This window comes from Rousettus aegyptiacus, unplaced genomic scaffold (genome assembly GCF_014176215.1).
Source record: "Rousettus aegyptiacus isolate mRouAeg1 unplaced genomic scaffold, mRouAeg1.p scaffold_m13_p_4, whole genome shotgun sequence".
Lineage (NCBI taxonomy): Eukaryota > Metazoa > Chordata > Mammalia > Chiroptera > Pteropodidae > Rousettus > Rousettus aegyptiacus.
Window position 1 is genome coordinate 34,718,796 of NW_023416307.1, and position 25,378 is coordinate 34,744,173.

The 25,378-nt window shown below is 33.3% G+C and overlaps 1 protein-coding gene and 1 pseudogene across 2 annotated transcripts in view; one reads left to right on the forward strand and one right to left on the reverse strand.

Annotated features, from left to right (window-relative positions):
• Positions 1 to 19,750, reverse strand: part of LOC118601592 — a 45,205-nt pseudogene extending 25,455 nt beyond the window's left edge.
• Positions 1 to 25,378, forward strand: part of NAALADL2 (N-acetylated alpha-linked acidic dipeptidase like 2) — a 798,563-nt gene that overhangs the window by 725,354 nt on the left and 47,831 nt on the right. The gene's annotated exons all lie outside the window — the stretch shown is intronic.

Consider the following 25,378-nt stretch of genomic DNA (forward strand, 5'->3'; position numbering starts at 1 on the left):
GTCTTAAGGAAGAAAATCATATTGATGGCATGTGGCTCTATGAGGAAAATTGTTTTTATTTTATTCCTTTTCTAAATCTCTTCTCCCTAAGACTCTCTAGGGTTACTTCTGGTCTTTTATAAAATAGTGTCCTTTCCAGTTTTAGCCTCTAATCATGTGGTTGATTTCAAGCAAATCACTTGTCTCCAGGGGACCTAGGAAGTACTCACTTTGGCTTATAAGATATATCCTAAGAGTGTTACATCATAACAAAGTATATATTTTTTAATGCTTTCCATGTAATACATGCTTACTGTACACATATATCTTTCCCTTATTCTACACAGTAACCTTATGAAGTGGGTGTTGTGTACCCAATTTACAGATGTGAAAACTGAGGCATAAGCCACAGTGCTAGTGAGTTACAGAATGGGAAAGTGGGAATTTGCCCTCAACATTTATCTCCAAAGCATATTAAACAGTATGTTTTGTCTCCTCTTTTCCCTTGTATGTGAGATATGAAAATTAGACTGTATGAGATTCTCAAACAAACAAGGATTTCACAGAGGTGAGTTAGAATAGAGCAGTGGTCTTAAGCGTCTTGAAGTATGATTTGAGAACTAGCAGAATCAGCACCACCAGAAAACATCTTAGAAATACAAATTATTTGACTGAATGGAAAATTCTGGGTATGGGACCAGCAATTTGCACTTTAACAAGACCTCTAGAGAATTCCACTGGTATGGACTTTAAAAGCACTAACTTCCGCCAAATTTTCATTGCTGAACTCATGACTTTAACATGTCTTAGCTGTATGAATTAAGCAAGATATTTTACCTCTCTGCATTTCTCTCTTCTATAAAATGAAAATAGAATCATATTTGCCACGCAGATTTATTGTGAGGATTAAAGTAGTTAATATATGTAAAATGCTTAGTACAATGCTTGCAAAACTAAATACTACATAAATATTAGCCATTATTTCTAGAAAGTGGGGCACTATACCGTGGGAAGGAAGAGTTTCCTTTGTCCTCCGTCATTAGGTGCAAACATCTGAAAGACTTTGGAGGATATAATCTATCCTAACTACCCGCAGACTCTTTCCTCATGTAACCATTTTCTCTGCACCGTTTTATACTTTTATTTCCTTAAATCTTAAAATTGGGATATTTTATGACTTTAAAGATTGCTAAACATGCTTACATATTCCCTATTTTATTTGAACAGGGATTTATGTGATAACACTCTCCTAAGTATCAAGATATCAAAGCTGAATGAGCCCTGGAATCCATCCTTGAAATCTGGGCTCCTTGGGTAACTCATAATTTTATTTAACTATGAGGAAAGTGCTATATACAGATGGCCATGGGATCAAAGAAAGAAGGAGCAACTCTACCTCAGAGGGTGAGAGTTATGACTATCATCCAAATGAGGAATGTTTGAAAGATGAATCAGAGCCTGGGGTGGAAAGTCATCCAGATGGAGGAAACCAAATTTTCAGAGGCATTTGCTCACAAACCTCACTAGTCTAGAGAACTGTGTTTAGTGTAACTGAGGAGGGGTAGTGGGAGAAAGACTGGAAAGGAAGAAAGAAAGAGGATCATGAAAGAATGTCACATCAACCTGCCAGGCCTGTAGGGTTGATTTTATACTCATTTTGCAGAAGATGAAAAGTAGGCCCATTGAGCATAAATGACATATAAAATAAACAGAGTACAAGCTCAAGACAAGATCTTATTCCAACTTCCATCTTGCGCTCTTTGTGCTGCATTATGTACCTAGTTAGAATTTTCTTAAGTATCACATCCCTTATTTAGATACAAGGTATTACACTATGGTCTGACAAATTGACAGAATATTTTTGACAGACCATCTTTTACCAATGACCCAATTTTCTATTTACTTGTAAAGAAGTGTTTTCCTGAGTGTATCTTTGTTCTTTAGCAATTGGAATTGGGGAGAAAGTCAAGAACAAAAAGAAATTAGTGTTTCTTGATTGTCTATTGTGACCCAAGAACTATGCTAAATATTTTGTATATTATATTATTCAAGTGCACACAACTACTCTTTTAGTTAGATAGTATTATTCACTTTTTACAAATGAGGTCTCTTGAGATGGAGATAGGAGAAACTTTCCCAAGTAATGCATACAAAGTCATACAGCAAGTTAAGTGGAAAGCTAAGATTAGAACCTGGGTTCGCTTGGCCCAGGCCAAAATTATCTCATCAACTAATCAAACTCTATTACTCGGATTCAAGAAATTTAAGTAATTTAATGCATTTAAAATATTTATGCATGTCTACTTATACCATTCACTGCCTAAGGTGCTAGGAATATATCAATAAAGAAAATAGGTCAACATCTCTGCCTTATTATAAGAATGATGAACAATATAAAGTTAAATGTTATTTCTAGAAATTTGCTTTTAACAACTGGATGGATAGTGGTATCATGATAAGAAAAAAAAAAAAAAAGGAGAAACAGATTTGGTATGTATTGCTTAAAAACCCTGACTAAAATTCTTTATACTTCTTCCTTAGTGGATTTTCCCCTCTAAGACTATTTAGGACAAGAACCAAAAATAAAGAGATAGTAGGTTTATGGCCCTCTAAAACGGCTTTATCATTTCAGTTTTCTTCTAACTTTTATATCCAGAGAATAAAAAATATATATAATTGGAGAAGATGGAATATATGATGGGAGTTACAGAAAAAGAGAAGACATGTCTGTTATGACCAGATATCAGAGGAAAAGTTATATACTGTGCCACCTCCCTCATCACCCTAAATGGGCATTTTTTTCTAAGATAAAAGCAACTCTACTTTAAAATGGCTTACCCAGAGCTTTCATACACTAATTGAGTACAGCATTGATAGTCAGTAGCTTGGGTTATTGCAGTAACTCCTATCAAGATCTCTACCAGTCCTACAAGAACAACCCTACCTACATTTTTTGTACTCTGGAATCCCTTAAAAATGGTCAGTACTACTGATAACTTTCCTCAGAATGATATTTTACCATCAATATAGTTCAACTTCAGACTACTTTTTAGCTAATAATTATTCTGCCATGAGTGTAAGTGGTTTCAAGATAAATATATATGGTGTGTTTGGGAGGGTGTGTGCACATGTGTATGTGTAGTTGGACTAGCACATAGCTTCATGTTTTATGCTCTTTATATACAATAAGATTATATTTATAAACAGTATATTTCAAATACTTCAGAGCCAGAGGTGGAGCCATTATAAATTGTCCTAGTTAGATGAGCAGAGAACCTTAGCAAAAGGAGATCTTTCTTTCAAAAAGAAAAAGAAAGATTAGAATGGTAAGTTTAGTTCTTGACATGTTGTTTGAAATACCTATGAAGTCCAAAGTGGATATGTTCACTAGGCAGTTGTATATGCTTATTTTAACCTCAAGAATAAGGTTTAGGCTGGAGATAATAGGCTCTCGATTATTCTCTTTGTATATGATATTTGAAATAATGCTAGTGAATAAAATTACCTAATGAAATTGTCTGAGAGGTATTAGTATTTGAGAGATGTGGAGCAGGGGCACTCAGCAGAAGGAACTGAGGAAGAGCAAGAGATAGAAGTAAGTCCAGAGCTGGCAGTCCCAGAAGACAAGAAAAACTTGTTTTAAGAAGGTATGTTGTGACAAAATCTCCATAAAGGGACACTGGAGTTATCTAAACTGAATCGATAGTGACTTTTACGAAAATGATGTCAATAGTGTGGTTGGAAGTCTGATTCAATCAGGAAAGGAATAAGTGCGAAATGAGGAAATCGAACTTGAGTATAATAATTCTTTCAAGAAGTTTGATCCATTAGGAGATAGAAAAGAAACTACAAAATTATTGTTTATTTTTCTGTGTGTTTTTCTTTTTTCTTTTTTTAAGTTGGGAGAGACCTGAGCACATCTCAGCAGTAATTTAAAAATAAATAAATAAATAAATAACACAGTAGAAAGAGATGTTGAAGATGGAAGATTCAGGGATAAATGGATAACTGATAGAGATCACTGGAAAAGCAAGAGGTGAAGAAATCTAGGAAATAAATAAAAAGTATATTCTCAGATTGATACCCTTTGTTTATATTGAAATAACAGGAAAGTAGAAAAGATATGGTATGGTAGGTTTACTTGTAAGCTAGGTGTCAGGCAGTTAAGATATTTCCTTCTGGAGATTTTTATTATGAACTAGCTAGAATGAGGAACAATCAAGGTTTTGATATTTAGGCACTCTTTGGAGAAGAGAATAGTATGATATGGAATAGCAGAGAGGACCAGACAGACATTGGTGATCACGAATTAATAGTAACATTAGTAATTAACTAAAATAAAGAAGTCCAGAGCACAGATATCTGGCAAATAATATGCTCTCTATAAAGAGTTCTACAGGATGAGTAAATGGTGTGTGTGTATACACATGCACACACATATGTACACATGTTTATGTATATGTGTATTTACTTACATGTATATAGATACATGTATATATAAAATAAATATATACATATGTATTCCTCTGTATCCTCAAATTATATTATTTATTGTGTTCTTCGTATAGTTGTACACTCTAAAAAAAGGCTTGATCTATATGAGGCTGATCAGGAAAATTATCCCAAGATTCTTTTTTTATTGTTCAAGAATGAATACAGCTTAGAATTATTCTTGATGTTTCTATGAATTTATACATCTATACAATATTACTATTTACTTTTCATATATGAAGTTATTAGTCAAACGATTATTTTAAGTTTTTCTTTGCTCAATGCTGAAAAGAAAATATTGACCATGCATTACATAGAATACTGAAAATATACAAAATGATAGAAAGACCAGAATCATTATAGAATAACTACCAAAGGAAAAATATATCTAAGATTATATGCATTATTTTAATTAAGGATGCTTGAAAATACATATGGCTTCCTTTGAATATAAGCATCTACAGATGAGATATAATTATAAAATGCAATCTTTTTTACAGGTTCCATTAAATCAACTTCATTTCAATAATGGTGAGTGATTAGAGAATTGCTATCAGAATCATACTTTTAGTCATCATTCAAAGAATCTATTTTGTTTTTAAAATTCTGCAATGTGGTTTACTAAATAATGACTACAGGGCTTAAAATTAATGGAAGAAGTTTAAGAGTGATTAAATTATATGTCTTCATCATACTATGATTTAATATTACTGATTGATTTAAAGAATTTTCATTTATTCATAACAGACAAACATTTCTGCCAGTAAGCCTTATAATTAGTGAGAAATGAGCTTCAGAAATTAGTGTGTATCTTATATGCAGAGAAGAACTTATCCAAACCATCCATGACCCATTGACCTTAATCTTTCCTTTTCTCATAACATTTATTTTAGTTTAAAGTATTTGACTGGATAAAATTTGAATGAGATTATTGTTGTTCTTGTGTTCTCTCCTAGACAAAAACAGCACTAGAGTTATGAGAACATATAAAGTATTACAGGGTAAAATGACATACCTTTATTTGTCATCAAGAACACAGAGCTTTCATTAGTTTTTAATATTAATTTAAAAAATATTAATTAATTTAACACATTTAAGAATCTATTTCAAATGTAATTTTAATATGCGTTTACCTTTAGGAGAAGCATACACTATGATATATTTGTCATAATGATAATATGTACAGAATATTGCATTGAGACCTGATTTGAATTTATAGAGAAATGCTTATTTTTTGTAAGAATAAATAAAATCAGAAGTTATAGTTAAAAATAAAAACATATTTATACTTGTTATCAAATTGTTTATATTATAAATATGTAAAAGCTAGTTTAAAGATTTGATTTAAATTTTTTCCTTTCTACCATGTTTATTGACAGTTCATTTAGATCAATAAGTTACATTTGCATCATCAGTCTGTAAGGCAGTGTTGAAATGCACATTCTGGTTCTCATGTAATCTATGTAAAAAGGATACATAAAACATTAAACTGTAGTTCCTGTCTCTTTCTTGATCTGAAGAAGTTAGATTTTAAAAGCAGGAAATCTCAGAATGAGGTGAGGATATAAAATTTAAAAAATGGCAGGCAAAGAATGCTTTTTTTGTTTCCATACAAATGACTCAAGAGTCAAATAGGTTTCTAAATATGTGATAGCCCAGTAAGTTTAATAGAGAAAAAGTACCATCGTTTTCTGGGAACAATAGGAGAGTCAGGACAAAGATGTTAATTATTTTCCTAATACAGTTTTATAGACATGTGTATAATAAGTGCCTTCTAGACTTACTTTACATAATTAACATTTATCTATCATAAGGTACAAATTGGCTTTAAGTTTAACAAACATTTGCTGAAAAGTCATTGTGTTAAGTATGGTGCTGACTTCTGAGGAAAAAAAAACATTGAAAACAATATAGAAACAATATTTATAAAGTATGGGACCATGTCTTTATATATATTGAAGTTACTTTATTACAGTCACTACAAAATTCAAAATCCTTATTGACCCTTGAGTCACCTGTATGGAAACAAGCAAACAAAAAAAGAACTTTTTCCCTACCATCTCTTTTAAGAAGTAGAAAAATAGATAATAAATATATTAATAGAATAGATATATAATAGATATATCTGATTTTTTACATTTTAACAGTTTAGAGATAAAAATATTGCATCTTCACAAAATGCTATCATAATAATAGGTACAGATAAGCATGTTGCGTATAATGTTTCATTTAACTTTTTAAAAAGACATATTCTAGTCATTAATGACAATGGTGAAGTTTGATGAGGTTGCATAATTCATTGAAAGTCATTTAACTTTGATATAGCTGATAATTAGTATAGCTGGTATACAAACACAGGACCACCTGATAGAAATATTTACTGCTGGTCATATATTCATTTATTTCTGCACATTTCACAGGCCTATGTCAGTTTGGGTAATGTGACTAGTTCTAATTAATGTGCTCTGAGTATAATATAGCTATATCAATTCTGAGCCATAGCACTTAAATACTCAGCCATAAAAAAATGATGAAATATTGCCATTTCTGATAACACAGATGAATCTTAAGAGTATTATGCTAAATGGAATAAATCAGATGGAAGAGGACAAAAACAGTATGATTTCAAACTAAGAAAACAGACAAAAACAAACTCATTGATATAGACAATAGAATGATGGTTACAGAGGGGGGAGGGTGAAGTTGATAAAAGGTAACAGAAGGAAACTAGACTTCGGGTGGTGAGTACACGATAGAGTACACAGATGTCAAATTATAATCTTGTGTACTTGAAAGTTATATAATGTTATTAACCAATGTTACCCCAATAAATTTAATTAAAAATAATAATTTAAAAAATGTTGTCAGTAAATTATACTCCAGCTTTTTACTTCACCTGCTATGGCAACCAAAAACATTCCTAAGGGTGTATTCCAAACTGTCCTGGGGTAGAAACTTCATTGACCAATATTGTACTAAGCCACTGAAATTTGGGGATTAATTTGTTTTTGCATAATACCCAGCCCATAACACTAGCTCATGAAGTAATTAATAAAGTTTCAAAAACTTTACACTTAATCTAAATGCTATAACAGTTGCTATGATGTAATGGAAAAAAATTCAAATACAACTTAATATATTATTTTATTTCTTCTACCATCTGGTCTTTTAAGTCAAACTGTGGTTTTGTTTTCATGTATAAATTCTAAATTTGTAGATATCTTGTAAGGTGGTAATAGCAAAGTTGAGATTCATAGATATGTAATCATAGTGTTATTGTGCATTGATAAAATGCTTAACAGTTAAAGCTTACAATTTAGGGTTTCATAGCTTTGCAAGTTTTTACTTGCCCACCCAACGTGTTTTTTTCATCAACAGTTTTGAACTCAATTTATTTTGAGTGTAATATTGTTTTTGTTTAGGAGAAAAGAATGAAACATTTATAGCAGTCTGTGATATGACTCATTCATTTTGTTATTTAGAAATAGCTAACCTCATTAATTTTTACAAATGTCTTCTACTGCCTTGAAAATGCAGACAGGATGATAGTCTGGATATGGAATTGGCTCCTAAAACATACTTAATATAACTCTGGGTTCTAATATAGATATTTTTGAGAAAAAATTTAAATTTTTAGATACCAAATATTTATGATATTTAATAATCGCTAAAGAGTTCCTGAACAACTTTGATATTCTTTTCAAATCAGGCTTTTAAAAGAATCAGTATTTTCTCTTTCCTCTATTCACATTATAAGTACAAATATTTAAGAACGATCATATTGTTATTTTAATAACAATTATGCCTTAAGTATAAGTAGATCACTTCTTTAGTATTGTATCAGTTGTTCGCATTTCATCCCCCCATAAATAAAAGAATCAAGACCTAGAGAAGAGTTTCAGAGCCACGTAGATAGTGACAGAAACAAGGTAAGAGATCCATTTTCACTGACTGCTACGCCAGTGTTCATTCTGCTCTCTTCTGTTTGATCATGTATGAACTCTCTTTGAGTGATGTTTAAAATGTTTCATATAATAATAATGTCTTTAAAACCTCATATTGTTTTTTCTATCAATCTCTAATTGGTACATATATGTACAGTAAATACCAAAACTATTCATATTATCTATTTGAGTATTTTTTGCATAGATATCACAAATACTCTTATTAAATGTTAGATCTGTTTTCCAAAGGCTTTGCAATCTGGTAATAATTGATTAAAGAATGTTGGGGAATAAAACAGTCAACAAATGACTATCCAATGAACACTCAAGTATTTGAAGATGTAGAAATGACTAGCTTTACAAATCCTTTATTTATTCATTTAATAAATGTTCATTTAACACTTAATGTGAGGAATGAACTGTGGTAGGTACTGGGTATATTACAATAAACAAACAGGCAAGATAGCTGCCTTCAAAGAATTTATATTTAATAGATGGTGACAAAAATGGAAGTTTGTCAAACAATATTTCAATTCTAAGAAATGGAGTTATATGCTACTTTCAAGTTATAATATTATGAGACAGGACACCTGAAAGTAAAGGGATTAAAAATGATATATCATGCAAATAAAACTGTTATAGGATTATCAACATCAGACAAAATAGACTTTAAAGCTCAAACTAGATTAGAAATTTAATAAGAAGATTATCTCATTAGGATAAAAGGAATGTGCAGGGAGATATAGCCATTCTTTATATGTAGTCACCAACCAACATATATACAAAATAAAAAAAATATATCAAATTATGAGAAGAATTAATACATTCGGAATTATATTGTTAAGATTTTTAATGCACTTCACTAAGAAAATGATAGATCAAAAAAAGTAACTAAGGATACATTAGTATGGGATAAGAACTAAAACAGAAGCTGGGATGACTAGCTAGGATAGCATACCTGGAAAAGAGATGTTGGTGCCTTAGGGAGGACTGTGACTCCTAGAGAAGTTAGAGAGAAGATAATGGACTCAGGAGATTAGTTTTAATGTATTATAGTGGATGTGCCATGATAATTCAACAAACAAATTTCATAGCCCACCATCACTTGTGTACTTTTTATGTAAACGATGTATTTACTAAATTTCCATATTTTTTCTTGCTTTTCTCTGTCTCTCTGTCTCTCTCACACACTCTCTCTCTCACACACATACACAAACACACACACATGCACAGTTGGGATTCTACTTCCATTTTGTTGTGTAGAAAGCAATGTATTGAAAGTTCTAAGATCTTAATACCAGTTCTAGTTTTGCCTCTAAACGGTTGTGTGATGTTAGACAAATAATTTCAATTTTCAACCCCTATTTCATTATCTGCAAATTGAGGTGATAAGATCAGACAGCCAATATTTCTTTAATCATTTGCTGCTCCATAAATTTATGACAAATATTTGACCTTTTGGTGATTAGTTTTCTTACTTTTAAATATATCTTTAAATTATATATTTCACAAGGGTGAAATATATTGTCTAGTAATTGAGTTTTTCCATTAAGAAATGAGACAAAATAAAGTATTCTTATTTGTTACATGAATGGCATAATATAGATCTAAAATAATAAAACTCTGGCACTTCTTAATCTGCCTAATTAAAGGAGATAGTTCACACAGCATGACCCAGTTTGTATGCTCAGTCTTCTAAATAAGTAGAATAGAGGGACACTGGGTTCTTCTGATCCCTTTAAAAATAATACATTGTTAGCAACTTATATATGAAATGAAAAATAAAACAAGTGCATTACTAAGTATAGCCTCTTTTGATGCTGTTTTCTACTAAATATACATTTTAAATGGCGGAACCTGTATTTCTCTTAATTGATACATTTTTCCATTGTTAACACTTACCTAAATGCTTTAATAAGCTTTTTAAACGTGTTGTTATTGCTTAGTTCTCAAGTTTGCTGAATGTTTTATTATGCCTCCTCTTATTTATAGATATACTTTTCCATAAACCAATAATGACATTACATTCCTACTTACATTTTAGACTTTCTACATAAAAATTGGACAATATTATTAAATATATATTTATAGAAATATAGAAATCTGATTGTGTCTATTCACTACACAATCAAAGATCTTTTATTAGATTCTTTTATCTATAATACTAGTTCTCAAAGACTTATTCCTCAATCATCTGCATCAAAATGAAGGGTGCTTATTTTGAAATGGTGAATTCCAGCTTCTCTATCCAAATCAACTGGGTTAGAATCGTGTGTCTCTGCATGGTGAGACAGGGTCATATAAGGAAATTTTTGTTTTAGAAAGTTTTATAAGTGATTTTGATGCAGGTAATCTAGAGATCAGACACTGAGACAGTCTCATCTGTAGTGCAAAATGCAGTTTCTTTACTATAATCTACCAGACCCAAAGCGTTGCTCCAATCTGCTGTGCTCCAACTATTACCATCATTTCTTAATGTGATCTGGCAGGTTTGTTAGTAGGATTAAATGAAATCATGTATTCACAGTTCTAATAAAAGGTCTGGCACATAGTAGATTTTCAATTAACATTTGTTCCTGTCCTCTGCCCTTCTTTGAAACATGCAAAAACCACAAATTTACCATGTCACCTCTTTATTGACCTAGTTTCTTTGCAAACAGTGAGCAGTCATATATGTGATGTATAGTGTAAGGTTTTCTTTGAGAAACTAAAAATACAGTGATCACTCAATTACCTAAAGCAAAGGAAGAAAGATTTCTGAAGTTCGTGAAAAGAATTTACCCTCCACCACCCTACACTTCTCAGTCAGCAACTAGTGGCAGAATTTGCAGGGCCCTGGCCATTACAGAAGCTCTCCCGATGTCAAAGAGACGGCTCATTTCATAGCATCTTTAAAAACAATCTGCTTACAAAACATGGAGTTTTTTCGAGAAAGGAGTCATATGAAGTTCTTTAGACAGCCCCAAGCTTTTGTTATTAGACTGAGTCCCTCAATACTCTCAGGACACTCAATAACCAACCGCATGTTAAAAATTCAAAAAAATATTGTGGTTGAATTTTAGAGATTAAGGTCTTATAGATAAGGAAACTCAGGCTCACAGAGGTGTAAGGATGGAATCTATATATTCTAAATTGGAAGCCATTATGTTTTTAACAACACACGTACAGATGTTATGATTTTTGGTTTTGATGGTAGCATGTGAAAACACAAACTACCAATCACCAGATAAAATGAAGAAGTGAAAACCTTATCTTTATCTTTCCAGAGCAGGCTTGCTTTGAACTGTTATGTGGAAAGACATAAACCTTTTTCTAAGTTAATTTATGAATGACCAGTTAGTGTTGCTTAAAATTTTTTTGACTTGGCAAGACATCTCAATGAAAATGCATATCTTTCCTCTTTACAAGGAACTCATTGACAAGAAATCTCTTACAAAATGTTTTCTTTTCCAACTTTATTTTCTTTTGTTCGTTTAAAAGAATCCTTCTATCAAAACTGACTTCCCAGAGGTTTGAATCAGAACTCGTGCTTGCCATTTCATCTTGCTGTTAGTACTGTCCTAAACCCTGCCCACCTCCTTAAATTGTATCTTTTCTTTAAGGTCCAATGGAAGTGAAATCTCCAAGAGATGTCTTTGTGCTATTACTATTCATAGGTACCACAGTGTTCCTATTCATTTGGCCCTTTGGATGCAACATTTTATATGTTCTTTTTGTTTTTCTTTGCAAATATCTTGATTTCTAATCTGTAAACTTCTTAATTACAAGAACTGCTTTACATTTTTAGCATTTATTCCAGAACTCTTGAATTGTAGGTGTTTTATAAGCACCTCATCAAAATTAATATCTACAAGATAAAGTTCTAAAATAAATAAATTATAAAATTAAGGATTATGTCATACTGGTTAATGCCGAATGAAAATAGTATGAAAAACTTCTTTAACTGTTGATCTGTGTTGTTCTGTGGTTCATCCTGGGATGTTTGAGAAGGAAGGAGTTGTAAGAATTCTATCACTCACTCAGCAACATGTGACAAAGAAAAGAGAAATCATGGAAATTCTAAAGCTAGACAGTGTGCTTTTTGATATATATATATATATATATATTCCACTCAACTGAACAATAGCATCTAGTTCAGAGAAAGTTGATATAAAAAACTTGTCATAAATATGATCACATATCAAAATCTCTGACATCATTGTTTTTGTTTTTTGTTTTTTAATTTTTTTTTTAATTTCAAGTCTCACTGCAGGATGCACTCTACACTTATTGCACTTACAGCCAGGGGGAAAAAAGCTGTTTAACAATATAATTGCATACAGTAAGGGTCACATATAGCTTGGACATTATTCAAAGAATCTCTTATTCAAAGAATCTCTAGGTAGAAGCAAAAAGTTCAAAAGAATAACCTTTTTCTTAATTCCCATATCTCTACCCCTCTCTATTGCTCTTATTGCCTCCATGAACATAGAAATGTGATTTTTATATTAATATTTTGTAAAAAAAATTAATATTTGGAAAATATTATTTTTTAGAAAAATAAAATTTTACCAGATTTCTAAATCTATAGTAGGACAGAAGTTTAATTTATTTTTGTTGATTTTTCAACTAGGATATACAGAAAGAAATAATTACATTAACAATTTATATGAAAATGATATTGATCTATTAATTAAATGACAGTATGAAGTTGAATTCATTATCACCAACATATCCTTTGTTTAATAATTAGGTGTTAGGAAGAAATGTAGTCTTTATTCTATAATATAGCACTGTTTTGTTAAATTCTTAAAGAGCAAACCAAAACCACAGTATTTGGCATATATAGATATCAAGTTTTATGCTCTAAAAATACAATCTCTAAAAATAAGCTATAAATAGAAAATCATTGGCCTCTTCTTTCTTCCTGCATCATGTGTATTTGATGTATGTTTCTTTAGCATCGTTTGTAAACTTTGCTAAATCAATTCTCTAATCTTTCTTTCCATGATTAATTACTTGGATAATTTATCAAGTGCATGATTTAATAAACATATAATTACCCTTTAAAAATAGACAACCCCTACCCTGCTTGCACACCGTACCTGTAGTGGTATTTTCAATGACAGAGAACTTGATTTCTGTTGTGATTATGCTGGCGGGGTGGGAAGGTATTGATGGGAAAGATAGCTAGCTCTGTCTACCCAAAAACATCATAAAATAAATGTAATTTAATAAAATATGTGTTTAATGTTTTAATTATATTGTATAAGAGTATGTATTTGGCATCAAATCTGTTTCTGATTCTTTCCTGTGTGATATATAGCCTAGCACGGTGCCTTCTCCACAGAAAGAATTTTCTCAAGGAAGCCTTTCTTGATCTCTACATTGGGACCCATGTATACCTTCTCATAGCAGCTTGTAGCTTTTAACTGTTTGATAATTATAGTCAATATCTTTCTCTTTTCATGAGAAAAGCCTGGAAATCTCCAGTACCTAACATAGTAGTGCCCTATGAATATGTATTTAATACTAGAAATGCCCTCAAGTAGGAATATGGATGGATGGGTGATCACTGATAATTCTTTGGTAAGTGTTCATTTAGTTTTTAAATATTTAAATATTTCCAGTAAACCTGTTTAAAGTTTGAATAATAATAATAACTCACAGTCTACTAAGATAGATAATTATTATGTATACCAGCTGACCCTTCAAGTTTGTTACCCTCATTCTTCCAGTTATATTTTATATTTGTTTAATCAATCCTGTTTATTGTAAAAGTGAAAAAATACTTTATTCGTTCAGGGCATCTTAGAGAATTCTTTTACTTTACAAGCTTTTTTACTTCTCACATTTGTTTTACATCATTTTTCTAGGCTCAGTATCAAGTTTTAATTCTTGAAAGGACCTCTTGTGGTCTCGATTTTAAATATGGCTGATAGGTGTAATCAGCCCATAATTATTCCTTAGAATCATATGTTCATGTCTGGTAAATGTCTTGGTGGCCACCGGTATACCTGATTTGTTAAAATTAGGTGAGGGATTTGAAAGGAAAGAAAAAGATGCAATTTAGTGTAGGAGTTCAGATTCTCTGCCAGAATACTTGGCCTCAAATCTCAAAATTACCATGTACTACCTAAATGACGTTGGAAAAGTTACTTAACTGAGCAGTAGTTCAGTTTCCTCATCTTCAAAATAGAATAAGGCTATTCTAAGAATTAAATTCATGTAAAGAATTTAGAATAATGCCTGACACATGACAAGAGCTCATAAATGTTAGCTGCTATTATTATAATTAGCATTGCGTTGAAGTTATTAGTGAAACATAATAAAGAAACGTAAATTTTTTGTCAATCAGTACATACATAAGCAAATTACTACTAAACATGATAAAAAGGAAAGTTGGCATCCTAAAGTGTCTTTTTTTAATGACCTAAGAAATGCTAATATACTTTGCTTCTACTCTAAGAACAATATGACTAGCAGTAGTAACAATTGTGTACAAAGTGAAAACTATGACTACATGCATGAAAAAATAATTATTATAAAATACCAGTAAACTAACTTGATTATTTCCAATTTAATCTCTGCTACAACTTAATAACAATGGGTGATGACAGTCACTGAAAGAGAAAAGATATCTTAACACTGAAAAAATTTTCTATCAGTTACTTTTGTCAAGGAATAGAAAATGTGAATTCTATTTTAGCAACAGATTTGCATCCTTTTGCTTTAGGTTTTCTTCAGACATGGAGAGCTGCCAGTGTACAATAGTACAGAAAGGTTAAAGTTTTAATACCTCCATGAAACAACCCTCACTAATGCATGATGGGAGGTGGGGAGTCAATACCAGCTCCCTTGCCACATGAAGGAGAAAATTTTCTGCAACCTATTTTATAGTGGCTCTCAGGTTTTCTCCAGCAGGTCTGAATTCCAATCAATCATCCACAGTGATAGCTGACTTAATAAAATACCTCCTCTTGGCTGTCTTCCCTGTCTTATCTCTTCTCCTTATGCTATCCTCACCTCTCAATGAACTACTTGCTCTCAACTTTTGTCTCAAAGTCTCTTTCCACAGGAACCTGAAGTAAGGCTCATGGTAAACTCCAGGTTGTTCGGTCAGAGTTTAGGCTGAGGACACAGAGAAGAGATGGGACTTATAGAAGAAGCTGAGGCTGGAAAAGAGGATTAGAATCAGGAAGTTTGTATTTACAAATAGTTCCTACCAGCAGAGGTTGTCTTCTTATTTTTTAATGCCCTGGCAGTCACAGGTGTTTAGTGTGTGTTTGTAAAGAATGTATCTCTCAATTTGGAGGACAAATTAAAGGCCTATCTCTTTAATAAGCAAATTAAATTACTGTAAAAACACACTCCATTTATATCTCCTTTCTTTACTCCATATCCCACCAGTTTCCTGTCATGCCCAAGGGATCCAATGAGTTTTTGCATAGTCTGTCAGCTACAAAATCTCTGCAGTGAAAGCATATTCCAGTGCACAAACTATGTGTTCCAGAATTCTCACTCAGCCTTTGGCTGTAGGAGGCATGGTGGTAACTGAAATAGAAATTTCTCAGGGTGCCAGAGAGAAAAGAGCTTTCCTTCCCCTAATGGTATCTATAGGCATTCAACTGTACAAAGATGATGGGTTCCCGAGTTTATCTCTGTTTGCTAACATAGGTTAAATTCACAATACTTTCCTTGTACTAGATCCATGGGCCAGACAGAATCCGTCACAAGGAGTTCCTAACAACAGCCAGAAATTTTAGGAACCAAATATCCCATATATTTCTTTTGGTTAGAATCCGTCTCCTCTTTCAAATAAATTTCCCTCTCAGTAGCTTCTGGAATTCTAAAGTGATTTTTTATATCCTTTACTATCAGTGAATTTTATTTGAGACTACCTCAGTACAGCAAAACTATTCTAATATCTTTGAAATCTTAAGGAAAGCATGTTTTGTTTGTTTGTTTGTTTGTTTGTTTAAAGGTGGAGTCTCAAACCATTTCTTCCCTGGAAGCTTAGCAATTCTGTATGTTTTTATCTCTTTATCCTCCTGCTATTGCACTTCAAAAATATGTGTGAAGAACAGCGGGTACAAGGCCTTTGGCAAGACCTCCTAAATATCCCATCAAAACCTCTCCATGGTTCTTTGTATATTTTGGCTATTATGCCCTTATTGGAGGCATTATTTGCAAATATATTCCCCCATTTGGATGGTGGCCTCTTTGACATACTGTTGAATTGTACAGTTGAAACTTATTGGATTTTGTTGATCAATATCACCCCAATAATATATATTTTTTAAAAAGTCTCCATGGAAAGCAGCCCTCACACCTGTCATCTGTTGGCAACAACCAGAGCTCTCTTCCAAGGGACTGGTATCACCACTTCTACACACAGCTTTTCCAGGCCAATCTCTGTGAGCACTGAGGGAGCAGTTGTAGCATTTAAGTTTTGCACACTGGTTTCTGTGATGTATCTTGATAGTTTGGGGGTTGAAAAGTCCTTGATTTTCTATAATAGTTTTAGTTTCAAGTAATTTTTCCCATAGATTTGCCAGATTATAGGTTTTTGAATTGTTAGATACCATCAATTGTGCTATAGCTAAAGAGAGCAATAGAAAGTGACATGGATAGGTATGTTTTGGGGGTCCACAGAAATATATTTTGAATAAGTAACTGCATGATAGTTCAGCTATAATGTAGTGAATGGGATAGAAGCAAACTTTAGATCTATTATGGGGGTTGTAGAGCATTCCAAATGAAAGATAATGAGACTCTTAATACTGAATTTTAGCCGCATTAGGGGTACACAAATTTTGTGCATTAATTTTGTGTTATGCCATTTCATTTCTCCTTTTGCTGGGAAAGTAGGCTGGGTATGTCAGGAGTATATCTTTGCTTCCTCTCCTCTGCTATCACAGCTTTGAAAAGTAATCCTGAGGTGCGGAAGGCTGCTTCTTGCTCTGCTCATCTCTGAGATACCTGAGTCCCCTTGCCCATGGTTGGTTGCCCTGAAGTTTGTTATCCACAGTGTATTTGTTGTTAAATTGGGAATTCTGTACTATACAGTGACATAAATCAGAGTCAGGTCACTTTGGGATGAACATAATAGCCTGAAAGCTACCATGCACCACAAAATCATGTTATGAAGACTCACATCAGACCATAATTTAACATATAATTCTATTGCTGTGAAAGTTAAGGGAAGAAGGGAGGGCTCCCTACAAATCACAGAATCAGGGCCATATGACTTGGTTGAGTTTTAGGGTTTTCTTACTCCTTACCCACATACAAACTTCTGATTCATACAATCCACATACAAACTTACTTTCCACTTCAACTCCTCTGTAGTCATACTGGTTTCTTCATGTTTCTCTAAAAAGCCTATACTTCTTTCTACCCCAAGGCTGTTTGCTCATTTTATTCCCCTCATCTGGAATATGTACACTTGGTATAATTGCATGGTGTGTTTAATGTGTAAATAAAAAAATGATGCTTTCTAGGAAACAAAGGTTTATGTTTACTAGTTTTCTACTGTTAACTTCTTATTCCAATTCTGTAAGAATGGTATGACTTATTTCTATCAGGAAAGTAAGTCCTAAGGGAAGGAAACCGTCTTACATTTCTCTTTTCTCCCCCATACGATTACACAATAAAAGCTCAATAGCTACTAGTGAGATGGTTCATGATTCATCTACTGCTTGTCATATTATGTTACACTATGCCATAGCAACCCAGTCTCTCTCAATTTCTTTCTCACACTAACCTATAAAATAGGTATTATGATTATCTCACAGCACTACCTTCTAGAATGAGGATATACTGTGTTTTCTGTCTGACCGAGGACATAAAACAATCTCACTATGATAGTTTAATTTATAGCTTAAGTATGAGGTATGAACTAAGGTTATTTTAATTTAGAATTATAAAAATGGAAGAAACCACCTGTTTACTATAACTAAAATTACATTATAGAACCATGGTGTTAGTATTGCTTTAGTTAACCTATTTATGGCCAACTTCATTGTTCATGAATTAACAAAAAAAATTCATTCAAAGTATTTATTGATATACAGTAACTGTACTTGTCAATAAGATATAATAATTGAGGGAGGAAAGTATTCCTATTCTAAATATTAATAATTTAGTAAATAAAATCTTTTTTTTTACCCTCTCTCTCTAGACTGGTAAGGGAAAGACTGTGACAAAGAGAACATAAAAATACCTCCCTACAAAGCAAAAAGGCAACAAATTATTAGGTACAAAGTTTAAGAAAAAAAAAAGGTTTTGAGTGTATATTTTCCTTTAATAAGTTTCTAAAAACACTTTTTAAATCTTTAAATAAAGCTAAAATTTCAGGCTGAAGAAAGATAAATTTTTATATGGGATAGCTATAATTAGCCTTTATTATCCTTAAAAATCTAGAAGAAAAGCTTTATTAAAATTATTATCTTTCAACAGTCTGATCTTGCCTAATACCATTGAAACCACTAACTCTAGTTATCAATATTATTTAATAAGAGAGGAAAGTCTTTGAGTGTGGTGTTCATGGACTCATTTTTCAATAAAATAATCCTTTTATTTTTTGAGAGCTTTCACTTTTTAAAACATTTTGTTGTTATTGTTGCTCAACGTATTCTTTTATTCTCTGATCAGGGGTAGGATGGTTAGGGAAGAGTGGAGAAAGAACACAGTGATTTTGACACAGATTGTGTTCTTGTAAAATTATTATAATGGAATTTCAGATAACTCAGGAAAGCGATGTCACCAAGATGGCAGAATAGGAATCCCAGCCTCCATCTTCCCACAAAGAACAATAATTCGAAAGCCATGCAAAAACAAAAATAGCTCTGGGGGAGCTCAGGAATCCCCCATTAGAAACTTCAGTAATACAGTGGAGCAAAATAATCTGAGAATAGTTACACAAAGAATGTAGTATAAACAGTTTCATTTTGCCTGTATCATCCTATTCCCCGGGACAGCCCTGTTCAGTGCCAAGAGGGAAATTGCTGGCCAGAGTTCTCACTGCAGAAAAATATAGAGCAGAATGAGTGATTAGCTTCTCTAGCCTTTTGAGAAACAGCACAAAGGGACCAAGCTCCAAGTACTGTCACTGGCCAACATCTCCATGTACACCAGCAGCTAACCCCTGTATAGCTATGTACCTGCACACTGCTGGCCCTGACTCCTGTCACCAGCCTCTACAGTGCACCCATGGCTAGACCCTGCAGCCACATGAGTGCATGCTGACAGCCAAGGCCCACACAGCGCTTCGTGTGCCCAGAACTAGTCCTGACCCCCGTCACAGGCCTGTACTGCCGCATGCATCTGCAGTATACTAAAGTGTAGACCCGCATGCTGCCGACACTAACTGCTATCATTAGACCTCAGCAAAGTGTGTGGACCTACAAATAGCTCCTGCAACCACATGAAAGCACACAGACAGCCTAGGTCCCATAGCTGCTCATGTACCCACAGTTGGCCCCAGCCTTACACTGGCTGAGGCCCTTGGCAATGTGTGAGTGCCTGTAGTCAGCCCTTGCCACCATGCAGACACCTGCAGCCAGCTCCACAGACAAGCATGTGCATACCACTGGCTCTGGCCACCATCACCACCTGCCCTAGTCCTTTGCCTCTGAGGGTCCAAATAGCCCTTGCAGCCACTCAAGACTGCCCCCACCCCCCACAGCTCTTGCTGTCAGGGATCACAAAATTGTCAATGTCATGAACTTAAGCAGCCTGAGCCAATGAGAAACTTTACTATCCTGAATTTCAAGATATTTTCAAATTTTCCAATTCTTCTTGTCATTGATTTCTAGTTTTATACCATTGCAACAACAACAACAAAATACTGGATATTATTTCAGTCTTTCTAAAGCAAGACTTTTTTTGTGTGGACTGACATATGATCTATTCTGGAGAATGTTCCATGTGCGTTGCAAAGAATGTATATTCTGTCGTTAGAATGCTCTATAAAATTCTGTTAAGTCCATCTGGTCTATGTCTCATGTTTCCTTATGGATTTTCCACAAAAGTGGAATGTAGACATCCCATACTATTATTGTATCACTATCTATTTCCTCCTTTCAGTTTTGTTAATAATAATTGCTGTATATATGTAGATTCACCTATGTTAGGTGGATAAACATTTATAAATGCCATATCTTCTTCTTGGATTGATTCCTTATCATTATATAATGACCTTTTCTTGTCTCTTATTATAGTCTTTTTCTTATACAAGTATAGCTACCTCTGCTTTCTTTGGGTTTTCATTTGTGCGCTATCAAAAAGACAGGAATGGAAAACCATTCCTTTACTTTCAGTCTGTGTGTATGTCCTTAAAGCCAAAGTGAGTCACTCATGGGCAGCAGATAGTTGGGTCTTGTGTTTTTATTCATTCAGCCACTCTATATCTTTTCACTGGAAAATTTAGTAGATTTACATTTAAGGGTAATTATCGATAGTTATGGACCTACTATTACCATTTTGTTCATTCTTTTCCGGCTGTTTTGCCATTCCTTTGTGCATTTATTCTTCTTATGCTCTCTTTGAGATGTGATGATTTTCTGCAGTGATATGTGTTGAGTCCTTTTCCTTTATTTTTGTATATCTTTTATAGGTTTGTGATTACCGTGGGTTTTTGTAAAACATTTAATATTTGTAATAGTTTATTTTAAGCTGATAACAACTTAAATTCAAATGCATACTAAAACTCTAATTTTAACTTTTCTATTTCTCCCACATTTTATGTTTTCATGTCCCAATTTACATCCATAAGCTGGTATATCCATTAAAAATATTGTAGTTTTAATTATTTTATTATTTTTAACCTTTTTAGTGTTTTCATCTTTATACTGGCTTTATAAAGTAATTTCCTCGTTGTCATTAAAGATTATTTTGAAATTAACTATATATTTATTTTTACCAGTAATATTTATACTTTCTCATGTTTTCCTATTACTAATTAGTATCCTTTTGTTTCAGGTTGAAGGACTCCCTTTAACATTTCTTGTAGGGTTGATCTAGTGGTGATGAACTTCTCATTTTGCTTGTCTGGAAAACTCTATATCTCTTTCAATTCTGAAGGATGACTTTGCCTGGTAGAATAACCTAGAATAACCTTGACTGGCTTTTTTTCTTTCAGCACTTTAAATATTTCATCCCAACCTTTCTTGGCCTGCAAAGTTTATGATGACATTCTGCTTATGATCTTATGGAGGTGCCTTTGTATATAACAAGTTGTTTTCATTTTGTTGCTTTTAAGATACTCTCCTTGTCTTTAACTTTGACAGTTTAATTGTGTGTCTTGGTATAGGTCTTTTTGGATTGTCTTTTTTGAAACTGTCTAGGATTGCTAGGTCTAGATCTCTGTTTCTTTCTCCAATTTTGGAAGTGTTCAGCCCTTATTTCTTTGTACAAATTTTTTGCCCCTTTCTCTTTTTCTTTACCCGGTTTCCATATAACGCAAATATTGATTTATTTGATGGTGTCCCATATGTCCCTTAAGCCATCTCTACTCTTTTTCATTCTTTTTGCTTTTCTGATTGGATGAATTCCACTGCCCTGGCAATGAGTTTGTCAATTCTTTTGTTTGCTTGAACTAGTCTGCTGTTGAACTCCTCTATTGAATGTTTAAGTTCAGTTATTGTATTTCTGAATACACCTCTGCGACTTATGTTTGGTATTTTCTTAAATTTTCTATCTTTATTGAATTTCTCACTCCGTCTATGCATTGTTCTCCTGATCTTGGTGAGCAAGTTTATTATGATCATAATTTTGAAGTCTTTATCAGATAAATCCCTTATCTTTATTTTATTGAGATCTGTTTCTGGAGTTTTATCTTGTTCTGTATTTGAAACATATTTCTTTCTTTCTTCATTTCCCTTGACTCTCTGTGTTGATTTCTGTCTGTGCATTAGATAAAACAGCTACTTCTCGCAGTCTTTATGGAATAATCTGTAGAAGGTGAACCCTATTATTTAGCCTAGCTCTTGGTTGTTTTTCAGACCTTTGAGATTAGCCAAGCTTCCTGTGTTCTTCATATCTCCCAGTAGTTGAGGGTGTGCCAAAAATTGCCAGTGTCCCAATTAGCTCCTAGATACAGGCTGATTGGAAGCCAGACCCTCAGGCAGCAACATTTGAAGTATGTAAATAAACACCTTCCAAGGGAAAAAAAAAAAGTAAGATGGACATTTCTCTCTGTTCCCTCTGTGTTGAGCCCTGGAGTGATAGCAAATTATGAAGTGTTTCTTTGTTTGCTACATCCTGTGGCACCCGTGAATGTAAGCTGCAGGGGCCACCATAGCCAGTTGATCAAGGGGTGCTTCCACTGGGTGGCAGCCACAAAATCCAGTCGCCAGACATGATCACAAGCTTCTTTCATGGAGACGCCAGTGACCTGGAGGAGAGTACAGGGAGAACCCAAAAATGGCACTTGCCAGTCTCAGATGGCTCCTAGATGTGTATTAAATTAGGAGCCTGATCCTCCAGCTACAAATTTTAAGATATGCAGATAGGCCTCTTTTAGTAAAAGACTTAGAAATGGGCATTTTTTGCTTGCTGCCTCTGTACTGAGCTCTGTGGGGAGAGCCACAGCTAGTCCTTACAAGCTATGTAAAAACTCTTTTTTCATTGTGTGTTTGCTATAGCATTGTGAGTCTTGTGAACACAAGCCTTATTGGCTTTGAGGGCTAGCTGTTTTGGGGGCCTGTCCCTCAGGTGGAAGTCTTAAAAGCCAGGGTAGTAGATATTGTATCCAAACCTTTCTCTTTTCAGGGAGAAGCTGGGAGTTGTGAGCCTCTTCCTGATTTAATGTTCTTATAATGGAGTGGATTTTAGGTCCAGAATGTGTCTCAGATTTTCTTATTTACCTTATTTGATATGGGTTTTTTCTCTTTAGCCTGATTTATAGGAATCACTCAGCCCTTTTTTGGATCTTTTTTTTCCCCCAGAGGGAATTTTCCTGTGTATAGCTGTAGACTAGTAGTGTCCATGAGAGGAGATGAATTAAGGAGACTCCTATGTCATCATCTTAGACCAGCTCCTAGTAAGGCTTACACTCAGTGTTTGTAAAATAGAATTAATTCCCTCACTACCTGCCTCTATGTTTGTCAAGATAATGAAATACGATATTTAGGTATAAAGCACTTTGAAAAGAATGAGGACTTATATAAATGCAAGGGAAGGTTGTGTTGTCCTGAGTATGAGTGAATTCCAAAGTGGGTAAGAAGAGTATGCAGTACGTCTCTCTATTTTCACTTCATGGGAAGGCACACACAAATCCCCCTCTTGCTTATGAAGCTGCAAATAAAGCTGATTTAGTCTAAGTCCATCATATGCCAGCTGACTTAGAAATCCCAATTTTGGTGCCAGGTCCTTTTGGAAAGAAATAGAAGATGGCTGGCTTATATTCCAGTTGTTCGTACTACCAAATGACTCAAAAAGGCAAAACAAAACAACTTTCTCTGGCAGTGCACAGAGAATTCGCCTTTCCCCTCCCTCCCCATTCTTTCATTTTAATCTTTGGTAATGTGTGTTTTCCAGATTCCAAAAGTGTAAACAAAACATGTCTTTTCTGTACTTTCTATTATCCAGTGCAAATTGGAACAACAAACCGTAACGCTTCTTAATCTTCTTTAAAAATTTCTTTTTCAAATAACTTATTTCCAAATATTGGAGTTCCTTACATAATTTGGATGGGTGGGGTGGACTAGAAACAGAATTCATATCAACTTATTGCAGATAATGCTTTTTCTCTGAAAAGCAACATAATCAGAATAGGCAGTTTCCCAGGATTTTTGTGCTCACTATGCTGGGGATTAAACTCTGCAAAGACACCTCAGGCAATGGAGGAGGAGTGGTGGCTTGAGAGAAAAATATCTCAGAAAAATAAAGGGATATCAAAATTTCTTTTTTTATTTCTAAGAACTGTATTTCTCCAAGCATATAGAAGATCAAGTTGAACTATATTTTTATCATGATATAAATGGTCCTAAACAATTGGGAAATATAACTTTTAAATATAAAATAGAATTTGACCCTTGTCGATTATGTAGATTTGAATATTTAACATCATATTACCCTTTTATGTGTTCTATACTGTCTCAGGTTAGTGTGCTAATTTCCCCTGTGTAATTTCACATGACAATATTTTTTTTCACTAACAATCTTTAGTAGTTTATGAATAATGTTAACACGGCCATGTTTTTCCGTGTGCCAGCTTTAGGGCTGTAAGATACACAGAGACATTTGTTAAATCCAGATAAATATTAAAGATCAGTTGAAAGAGAAAGGGAGAGTCATAGTACCATTTACTGACGGTCCTGAGTTCCTATGTGATGTATGTAAATGCATATAACTTGTTCAGTCTGTTAAGCAGATGCTAGTTCACCTGTAGCATATATGTTGGTTTTCAAACAGTTTGGAGTGCTGCGGTGGGGGATATGCATGTATGAAAATTCCAGGTATGAGTTTTGGAAATGCCATTTAGAATTTTATTTATTTTTAATCAAAATATAAACATTGACCTCAAAGATATATAAATGATATTAGTTTTGATGATTTTGGAGTTTTTAGAAATATAGTAAAGTATTAAGGAAAATAGTACCTAAGATTTTTAAACAAAACTTTTTTTAGATTGGATTGTATTTTAAATGAAATAAATTGATTATTAATCTTGTCTGGAGTTTGACTTGGTTCAATAACCAGGTACTGATTTTCTGTTCCTCTCTGTTTGTTTTATCTTGTGACATTCTGAACTGTTTTATAAGGAATTGTTTTAAAGTTTAAACATTATAACTCCAACAAAGGAAGCAATTTCTCAACAGTTAGCTAAAAAAGGAATAAAATTTTATATTTTTATATAATTCTGAGACATGAAAAAGATACCGAGTTTTTTTTTCTTTTAGAAAAATAAAAAACGTTTAAAAGAAAAAGATTTTGTAAAATTCTATTCTACCATCTATGTTTGTGCTACTCTGGATCTA